Source organism: Lutra lutra, chromosome 9, assembly GCF_902655055.1.
Source record: "Lutra lutra chromosome 9, mLutLut1.2, whole genome shotgun sequence".
NCBI lineage: Eukaryota > Metazoa > Chordata > Mammalia > Carnivora > Mustelidae > Lutra > Lutra lutra.
This window is the reverse complement of record NC_062286.1, coordinates 137,518,123-137,528,343: the sequence shown is the minus strand read 5'-3', so window position 1 is coordinate 137,528,343 and position 10,221 is coordinate 137,518,123. Positions and strand designations below refer to the sequence as shown.

Genomic DNA, 10,221 nt, shown 5'->3' with positions numbered 1-10,221 from the left:
ATTTGATGTGCATAAATATATTTTTCAGAAAGGACTGCCAGTGTCCATTAGCACCAGCAGCTATGAGTGTGTTATATTGTCATGGCTAAATATTCCTGTGTTATCAAAATGACTACCAGTGTGATGGACTAATTTTATAAGCTTCCAGTGCTTTAAAACAGAATACCCTTTAAAATAAAATAAGATATGTTCAATTAGCCTGAAAGCCATAGATGTTGTTATAGAAGCAGGTAAAGATGTTATGAGGCCTTGGAAGGGATACATTCTTCATCACATGGTAACATTTGACTTTTTCTTTCAGATTAATGATCCTTGTTTCTCTGTTTTTTATTTTCTATTTTTTTATAAAAATGGGGAATAGAATGCCTTTCTATTGATATGGTTTTCCCATGACCCATCATCCCATCCCTAGTAACCTACCCTCTACGGAAGATTTTTTTTTCTGCATTTTATTAATAAAATTTTATTAATAAAATCTGCATTTTATTATGAGGTTGTGGCATCTAGTAAAAATTGAACATCAGAATTTTAGAGTCATTTCTACCTTATTCATTAAAAAAATGGAGGGATTATTTTCCAAATGAATGTATGAATATATGACTCCCTCAAAGTAAAGACCCAGAGTGGTTTCATTCACAATTGTGTAACTTTGTTCATTAAAGGTCCTTAAAATACACCTGATGTACAGAGAGAAACCCATATTCTTTCTGTGCGGTTGACAGAATACTGTAAGATAGATTCACATGGAAATTTTCTAATTTTAGAAGGTATATGGCATAGGAGGGGTAATGAATAAAGTAGATGGGAGAGGTTCAAATTTCAGTTCTGCTTCAAGGAAATATTTTGTAACAAGAGATTTGATATACCCTTGCTGCCCCCACCCTGCAGTCCCTTCCAGTTCCCTTCCAAGCATAGGGCAAGAAACATAAAGGAAATCTGGCTCTCCACTGATGACTAACCTTTGGTGCTTTGTGGACTTGTGTTCCATTTTTAGCCTAACGGGGCCACCATATTTCGGCACAAGCTCTTGGGAATCTGACCGTCGCAGACTCTGCTGTATAATCTTTGACAGTATGAGTCCTCTGACTTAATTTCTTTCTTGTCCTGGAGCAAGTGAGGGGGCTGGTGGGAGGACTCCAGTGTAGAATAACCATCCTTAAAGACCCAAGGAAAAGACATGATCAGCATTATTGTTTGCTCTCTCCACTCCTTCTCTTTCTCTTATTTTCTTTTTCTCATTAAACTTTGTTTTAATAGGTCTCAAAATTCTGTGACAGATTTTTGGTCAAGTTGTTTCCATTAAAAAGTACAGATTTTAAAAACTAATAACTTAAAACTGCCACACACACCCAAAAACAAATGGTCCACAAAACATTCTCCTTTCCTTCTGGAGGTTTTATGATACATCATTAATCATTCACCAGGCTTTTACTCTTAAACTTAAATGGCCAACTGACACAAAACAGTTCTGAGACCCTTCTCCCACCACTGATTAAGACTGAGGTGGCAGGTATTGGGGATAACATTCATTTAGCCTTCTGAGCTTTCTGGGCAGACTTGGTGACCTTGCCAGCTCCAGCTGTCTTCTTTTCCACTGCTTTGATGACACCCATAGCAACCGTCTGTCTCATGTCACGGACAGCAAAATGGCCCAGAGGAGGATAGTCAGAAAAGCTCTCAACACACATAGGCTTGCCAGGAACCATATCAACAATGGCAGCATCACCAGATTTCAAGAACTTGGGACCATCTCTAGCTTTTTTCCAGAATGACGATCTATCTTCTCTTTCAGCTCAGCAAACTTGCAAGCGATGTGAGCTGTGTGACAGTACAGCACAGGTGCATCTCCAGCACTAATTTGGCCTGGATGGTTCAGGATAATCACCTGAGCCATGAAGCCAGCTGCTTCCATTGGTGGGTCATTTTTGCTGTCACCGGCCACATTGCCACAACGAACATCTTTGACAGATACGTTCTTGACATTGAAGCCCACATTGTCCCCAGGAAGAGCCTCACTCAAAGCTTCATGGTGCATTTCAACAGACTTGACTTCAGTTGTAACATTGGCTGGAGTGAAGGTGACCACCATGCCAGGTTTAAGAACACCAGTCTCCACCGGGCCCACAGGGACAGTACCAATACCACCAATTTTGTAGACGTCCTGGAGAGGCAGATGCAAGGGCTTGTCAGTTGGACGAGTTGGTGGCAGAATGCAATCCAGAGCTTCCAGCAGGGTGGTTCCCCTGGCATTCCCGTCTTTATGGGTGACTTCCGTCCCTTGAACCAAGGCATGTTAGCACTTGACTCCAGCATGCTGTCACCATTCCAACCAGAAATTGGCACAGATGCTACTGTGTTGGGGTTGTAGCCAATTTTCTTAATGTAGGTGCTGACTTCCTCAACGAGTTCCTCGTATCTCTTCTGGCTGTAGGGTGGCTCCGTGGAATCCATTTTGTTAACACCAACAATTAGTTGTTTTACACCCAGTGTGTAAGCCAGAAGGGCATGCTCATGGGTCTGCCCATTCTTGGAGATACCTGCTTCAAATTCACCAACGCCAGCAGCAACAATCAGGGTGGCACAGTCAGCCTGAGATGTGCCTGTTATCATGTTTTTGATAAAGTCTCTGTGTCCTGGAGCATCAGTGATGGTCACATAATACTTGCTGGTCTCGAATTTCCACAGGGAGATATCAGTGGTGATACCATGTTCACATTCAGCTTTCAGTTTATCCAAGACCCAGGCGTACTCGAAGGAGGCTTTTCCCTTCTCAGCAGCCTCCTTATCGAATTCTTCAATAATTCTTTTGTCGATCCCACCACATTTGTAGATCAGATGACCAGGAGTGGTAGACTTGCCCAAATCTACGTGTCCGATGACGACGATGTTGATATGAGTCTTTTCCTTTCCCGTTCTGGTTTAGGTTGAGCGGTGGTTTTCACGACACCTGTGTTCTGGCGGCAAACCCGTTGTGGAAAAATCTCTTTCTCTTATTTGAATGTACTCTTCAACATCACTTTACCCATCAACTACTGAGCAGCAATTGCTTGCATGTCCTTGAGTAATTTTATTGGTTCCATTCTTTTGACACTTCACTCTTTTAAGCACCTTCTTATGAGTAAGATTCTGAAACAAAACCACTGCAGTTTCATACTGAGGGTTACACATCCATAAAATCCTCAACCAAAGGTGAATGCAATTAGTACCATTATAAATGCCTTTTGGAGATGCACGTGGTGCTCCAAGATTGCTTGAAAGAGTTGCTTGACTCAATTGGAAAAATACGGTAGAAAGGACCATTTCTAGACAAAGGAAGCACGTCTAAGGACCCTGAGATGCTGGGGGAATGAATGGCCTTGCAGGGGAATCTTAGAAGGAACATGGACTCTGCTCAGGGAGAGCTGGTAAGCAAGGACTAGATTCTTCAAAACCTTTTAGGTCATAGCAGCATTTTGGTCACTGATGAAAAGTCAGTGAAACATTTTAAGTACAGAATGACATAATTTGCTTTAAAAAAGCCTTTCTTTTAGGGGCAATTTTAAACACATAAAAAATAGAAAAATATAACAAAGACTTGTGCGCCCATCAACTAACATTTTTTGACTCACATTTAATCATGTTTCCTCGTAACCCAAACCATGTTCCCTTGTTTCTCATCACATTTATTTTGAAGTAAAACCCAAGACATCCTTTCGTTATCTTACTCAGCAGATCTCTAAAAGTCAAGGTCTCTGTCTTCAAAAATAAACATGAATACCTAAAAAAACCCAATAACTCATATTTCTTAATATTATCAAATATCCAACCGGCGTTCAAAGTTTCCCAGGTGTATCATGTGGGTTGTGTAGGTATATATATGTGTGTGTCTGTGTGTGTACATGTGTGCAAGTGTGTATGTGTGTGTGGGTAGGTATGTGTGTATGTGTGTGTGTATACACATGTGCAAGTATGTATGTGTGTGTGTGTATGTGTGCGAGTGTGTATGTGCATGGGGGTAGGTATGTATGTGTGTGTGTACAATTTCTTCAAGGTCCAGCTAAGATTTATACATTGCAATTATTGCTATTTCTCTTAAGTCTCTTTTAATCTATGCATCCTTCTACCATCTCTATTTCTATTCCTTGCAATTTGTTGTTAAGGAATTCATGTTATTTATGACATCATGTCCCCCACCATCTGAGTGTTGAACAGTGTATCTCCATGGTGGCTTTAGCCAGTCTCTCTGCCCCCATATTTTCTGAAAATTGGTAGTTAGATCTCTGGAGCCTGTCCCTTTACATATTCAATTTCTGGTAAGATGACTTCATAGGTGGTGGTCTGACCTTCAGAAGGCACATAATTGTCTATTTTTACCCTCTTTTCACAGCCATGGGTGATCATTGTCTACTTCATGAATTTACTGGAGTTTAAAAAATAGTGATGTGTGAATTCTACCATTTTTTTCTTCATTCAATAGGTAGGATGGTTTACAAAAGGAAATTTCCTCATCAGTGATTTGGTTTCCCTGTGGTCTAGTCCCCCAGGAGAGGCAGGATAAATGCTTCCTCCATTCCTCATACTTCATCTTCTTACAATAACACATTGATCCTCCAAATTCCTGCGAAGATGAACAATGAAGGTTTTTGTTTGTTTGAGTTTTGTCTTTAGCATCCATAAAAATTCATGGATTTAAACTTATTTGTTTGTTTTAATCCATTGTACTTATTATCCTTATTGATGCTCCGTAGCCCGAAAGAGCAGTCAGCATTAGGCCTTAAGACTATTGAGGATTTCTACCTCAATCCTCAGTTGAGAACTGGAAACATGGTGTTGTAGAAGGAGGAGTGAAGTGTGCACAAAACCCTTTGGCTTATCTCTTTGATTTGTTTCTGAAATATTCATCTCATCCCAATCAAAGAATGTAGGAATGATCTGGCCCAGAGAGAGAAGGGAGGCAGTTCTAGGTGTGGTAAAGTCAGAGAACAAGGACATCATATGAAGTTTTGTTTTGTTTTGTTTTTTGGTGATACGTAACTCACCACAAACTTGATGGCTTAAAAGAACCCTCATTTAAAAAAAATCTTACAGTTTCCATGTGTCAGGCATCTGGGTACACTTTAGCTTGACCCTCTGCTCAGTGTCTCACCGGACTGCAATCGAGGAAGGTGTTGACTGCGGCCGCATTCTTATCTGAGCCTCAGGGTCCTCCTCCCGAGCCCACTGGCCATTGGAAGAGTTTAGTTCCTTGTAATTGTAATACCGAAGCCCAGAGCTGCTGGAGGCTGTCCCCTGTTCCTGCCATGTGCCTTCTTCACAAAAATGCTGGTTTTCTTCTTCAAGTCCAACAAGAGAATCTAGTGTTTTGAGTCTAGACACTTTCTGAAAGAGATGGCCTTATTAGGTCAAGCCCACCCAGGATAACTTCCCTTTTCATTAAGTCAACTGACTGAGTTTTATTTATTTTTTTAAAGATTTCATTTATCTATTTGAGCAAGATAGGTAGAGATAGTGACAGAGGTAATAAGAGAGAGAACAAGCAGGGAGGAGCGGGAGAGCCAGGCTCCCTCCTAAGCAGGGAGCCTGATGCAGAGCCTCAGTCCCAGGACCCTGGGATCGTGACCTGAGCCAAAAGCAGATGCTTACTGACAGAACCACCCAAGCACCCCCTGGTTAGAGTTTTAAATTGTATCTACAAAATCTTTATACTGTTGCCATATAATATAACTTAATCAAGGAAATGATATCATATCATGTTCAGAGGGGAGAGGATCAGACAAGAGCATGACTCATTGGGAGCCATCTTAGAAATCTGCCTACCTCAGCTATTTGTAGCTGTTGAGGAGGAAAAAAAAAATTTTTCCCCTTCAAATGTTCTTCTAGGTGGCCTAAGAATTAAATCACATGAGACACATTAGCAAGAGAAAATCAAATTTAATTTCCTACATGTAGGAATCCCACATACATGAGAGGTTCAAAGACAGAGAGGTGGAAGGAAGCAAAAATACCTTCCTAAGTTAAGAAATTGAATAAAGGTCCAGGGCTTCAAAGGGGGAGGAGGACAATTCACAGGCAGTAAGAAGAGGAGGTGTTTGGTAATTGTTTTCTTTGCCACACAGATGGGTCATTCAGATAAAATTTCTCTCTGGTAATAACTCTTATTCTGAGAAAGACCTCCCAATTTACATTCTTCTAGGTAGTGAAGAGAGGGGCAAAAGTTTCTCTTGAGCCTGCAGAGACTTGGTTTCCTTCAGGTCAAAAATAGTACAGAAATCAGAGTGGCGTATTTTGGGTAGAATTCATAGCTTTATCATGGATTCACTCACTGTCTTGCTGGGTCCAAAGCCTGTCCCATCTCTGAGCCTCAATTTCCCTGCCTAAACAATGAAAGAACTCAATTAGATTATTCATAACGCCCTCCCAGCATTAACATTAAAGCGACTAACAGATCTGCTGTTCTCACACTTTAATGAATGTTGATTCCTTTGCTTAATAGCCACACTTTCCCACAAAATAAAGAAGGAAAAACATATCCCCAAATCAGCCTCTATAAAGAAACCGACTTGTAAATAATTAAATAAGCTCTGTGGCTTTGGTGGCTGGTTTTTACACAGATCATAAGTCAGTCATTGAGTTTAAAAGACTGGATATGCTCACACTAAGGTTTATAGAATCCATAAATTTGCCTTTTAAAGGTAAAATACTAATTTGACAGGACACATTCATGTGTTCTTTTTAGTTCATTCTAGGAATAAAAACATGTGAACAAACCTTATCATTGTTTTATAGAAATTGGAACAGACGCTACAGTGAGTAATTTTTAGTAAGAGCAATAGTATACTTAACAGGAAACCCAGTTGATAAAATATCTGTTTAATTTAAGCAATTGGTATACTACTTTTAAAATAATCAGATTAACGTTAAATACAGCATTTGGAATTAATTTTATGTGTACTTTAGGGCTCTATAAAATAAGAAAATGTAATATTCAAGCATTTAAAATAGAATCCTGGGGAGATTGCCCAAATTTAGTAGCTAACATAACACAATGCCACCTCAACTCCCAACATTCTTCCTTTTCTGCTTTTAGACATTTGAAGAAATGATAATGGAAAACAGACCATGGCATAGTCCAGGAGAGTAAAGATTTGTAGGAGGACATACAAGTTGACCTATGACAGTGGCACCAGGATGGCTGTCAGTTAAGCATCTGCCTTAGGCTCAAGTTGATCTCAGAGTCCTAGGATTCCGCCTCCCGTTCTGCTCAGCAGGGAGTCTGATTCTCCCCCTCCTTTTGCTGTTCCCCCAGCTCATGCTCTCTCTCTCTCTCTCTCTCTCTCTCTCTGTTGCTCTCGCTCTCTTTCAAACAAATAAATAAAATCTTTAAAAAATTTTGACCTAATTGTCTTAGGTCATTTTTTTAAAAGATTTTATTTATTTATTTGACAGACATAGATTACAAGTAGTCAGAGTGGCAGGCAGAGAGAGAGGGAAGCAGGCTCCCTGCTGAGCAGAGAGCCCAATGCGGGGCTCGATCCCAGGACCCTGATATCATGACCTGAGCAGAAAGCAGAGGCTTAACCCACTGAGCCACCCAGGTGACCCAGGCCAATTTTTTTCTTGAAAGGTACTTGTTGGTAGCCTTCAATAGTTAGAAGTAGAAAAAAGTTCCAAGTCCTCCCAACTTTGCTACAGGATGGTGCATTAAAATGAAAGCAGTTTCATGCTCACTTTGGCAGCACATATACTAAAATGAAAGCAGTTTCAGCCTGAATATACAGTTGACCCATGAACAATATGGGTTTGAACTGTGTAGAACCACTTACATGTGGATTTTTTTCAATAAATACAGTACAATACTGTAAATGTATTTTCTCTTCCTTATATTTTCTCTCCTTCTTCTTCTTTTTTTTAAAGATTTTATTTATTTCTTTCTCAGAGAGAGAGAGAGAGAACAGGAGCAGGGGGAGTGGCAGGCAGAGGGAGAAGCAGGCTCCCAGCTGAGCAGGGAGCCCCATGCAGAGCTCGATCTCAGGACCATGAGATCATGACCCAAACTGAACACAGATGCTTAACTGACTGCGCCACCCAGGCATCCCTCTCCCCTATAGTTTTCTTAATAGCATTTTCTTTTCTCTGGCTTACTTAATTGTGAGAGTACAGTCTATAACACATATAATGTACAGACTATGTGTTCATCAACTCTTGACGGTACTGGTAAGCCTTCTGGCCAACAGGAGGGTTTTAGCAGCTCAGTGTTTAGGGAGTCAAAGTTATATGGTGCCCTTAACTCCGCTATTCAAGAATCAACTCACTAGTGAAGCAGACACAAAAGCAGGCTTATAGCCTATCCTGGAATCTCAGCAAGGTCCCAGCTCTCTCCTGCTAGACCAGGGTTTCTCATCCTTGGCACTACTGACATTGTAAACTGGATAATCCTCACTTGGAGCTTGTCTTGTGCATGTTGGGTGTTTAGCATCTTTCCTGGCCTTTACCTACTGGATGCCAAGCCCTCGTCTATCCCCTTCCCCAAGTTGGAGGCAGTCAATGAGTACTTGCAGAGGGAATAAATGCTGGTAGAAGGTTTGGAAGGAACAGCAGGGCATGGAAGGGTGTGGAAATCAGCAGTTATGCTCTGTGATATTGTGGTTTCTAAGAAATACACCTATTTGGCCATTCATTTCTGATATATATTTGGTCTTCATCCATGGTTCCTGGCTCACAGCTCCCTAAACCCTTGGGATCCCCTGAGCAGAAGAGCAATGGAGAATCTTCTGTTTGGTCTCTTGTCCTCAGCTTCTGGAAACAATTCAGAGCCATAAAGGTGAAATGGGTGTCTGATTATCCATAACAAGCCCCTTTCTACCAAAACTGGGCTTGTATTAATGAAGTGACTTTTGGAGAGGCCCTAAAGATGGGGGCCGGTTTCTAGGGGGAAACAATGAGTTAATCAATCGTACCTATGTAATGAAGCCTACATTAAAAACCCACAAGGAGGGGGTTGGGAGAGCTTACAGGTTGGGGAACCAGAAGGCTTCCATGTGCCACTGTGCTGAGCCCCAAACTGCCTAAGGACAGAAGCTCCTTTGTTTGAAACCTTGGCCTCTGTATATCTTCATCTGGCTGACGTGTATCCTTCAATAGGCTTTGCAATAAATTGGTGGTCTAATGAGTAAACAGATTTCCTGAGACCCGTGAACCATGAGCCATTTTAGCAACTGAATTGAGCCCAAGGAACCCCTGATTTATAGCCAGTCTACCAGAGATGCAGGTAACAACTCGAAGTTGCGGTTGGCATGCTGAGTTGGACGAGGTTGTTGAAATCTCCAGGTAGTTGATGAGTCAGAAGTACAGGTAACAACGTGGGCTTGAGATGAGTTTCTAAAGCAGAGGGAAACCTTCTGGGGGCTGACCCCTTGACCTGTGGAATCAGCTGTTGTCTCAGGGTAGACAGGGTCGGAACTGAGTTGAATTCTCAGACAACCTGTTGGTATCCATGAATTGCTCGTTGGTGTGGGGAAACACACACACCCTCGCATGCACACACATACACATATTAGAATGGGGTCCAGGAGCCCAAAAGATACTGTAAAATAAAGGATCTATGACCTGGAAATGCAACAACTGTGAGGCAGGTGGTGCTGGCGTGATCATCCAAGGAGTGGGTGGTCCTGGTTTTTTTGGAATGAGCTCAGCAATCCGGGGTGCTTTAAGCAGGTGTCCACTCTGAGCTCTTGTATCAGGATTCAGGAAGCATGTATGCTAAGTTAACCCGAAGGCTTTTTATTTCTCTAGACTTCATACCTTGGTAGTTCCTATTCATACGAAATAAGAATTTCCAAAAGAGCTTAGGTCTTAAACTCACCGCCTAGGAGAAATGTTCCCTAAAATCATCTCTTATTGAATATAGACTTACCTAAGTATTTTTAGAAGTTGTTTTGCGGATTGCTGCAGGGAATTTGCATGTACAATGGGTGCAGTATTTGAAAACAACTTAAATCAGAATGAATTCTATGAGCACTAGAAGAGTCAGCTGGTCTTCGATATTCCATCCTCCCGAAAGTGTTCACAGATGGAACGTGGCCTTTCCATAGCACTAGCTGTGGGTCATGTCTGTTGATTGTCAGATGTTACTGAACAGCTACCCTGTGAAAGATGCTGGTCAGCGATGAATTGACTCCCTTCACTATTTGTCACTGACACTTCTTTTTAAAATGAATTAAAAAATGTACTGATAAGGTGCGT

At 41.3% G+C, this 10,221-nt stretch overlaps 1 pseudogene; it reads right to left on the bottom strand.

Annotated features, from left to right (window-relative positions):
- Window positions 1–1,495: 1,495 nt before the first annotated feature.
- Window positions 1,496–10,221, bottom strand: part of LOC125109908 (elongation factor 1-alpha 1-like) — a 30,593-nt pseudogene continuing 21,867 nt past the window's right edge.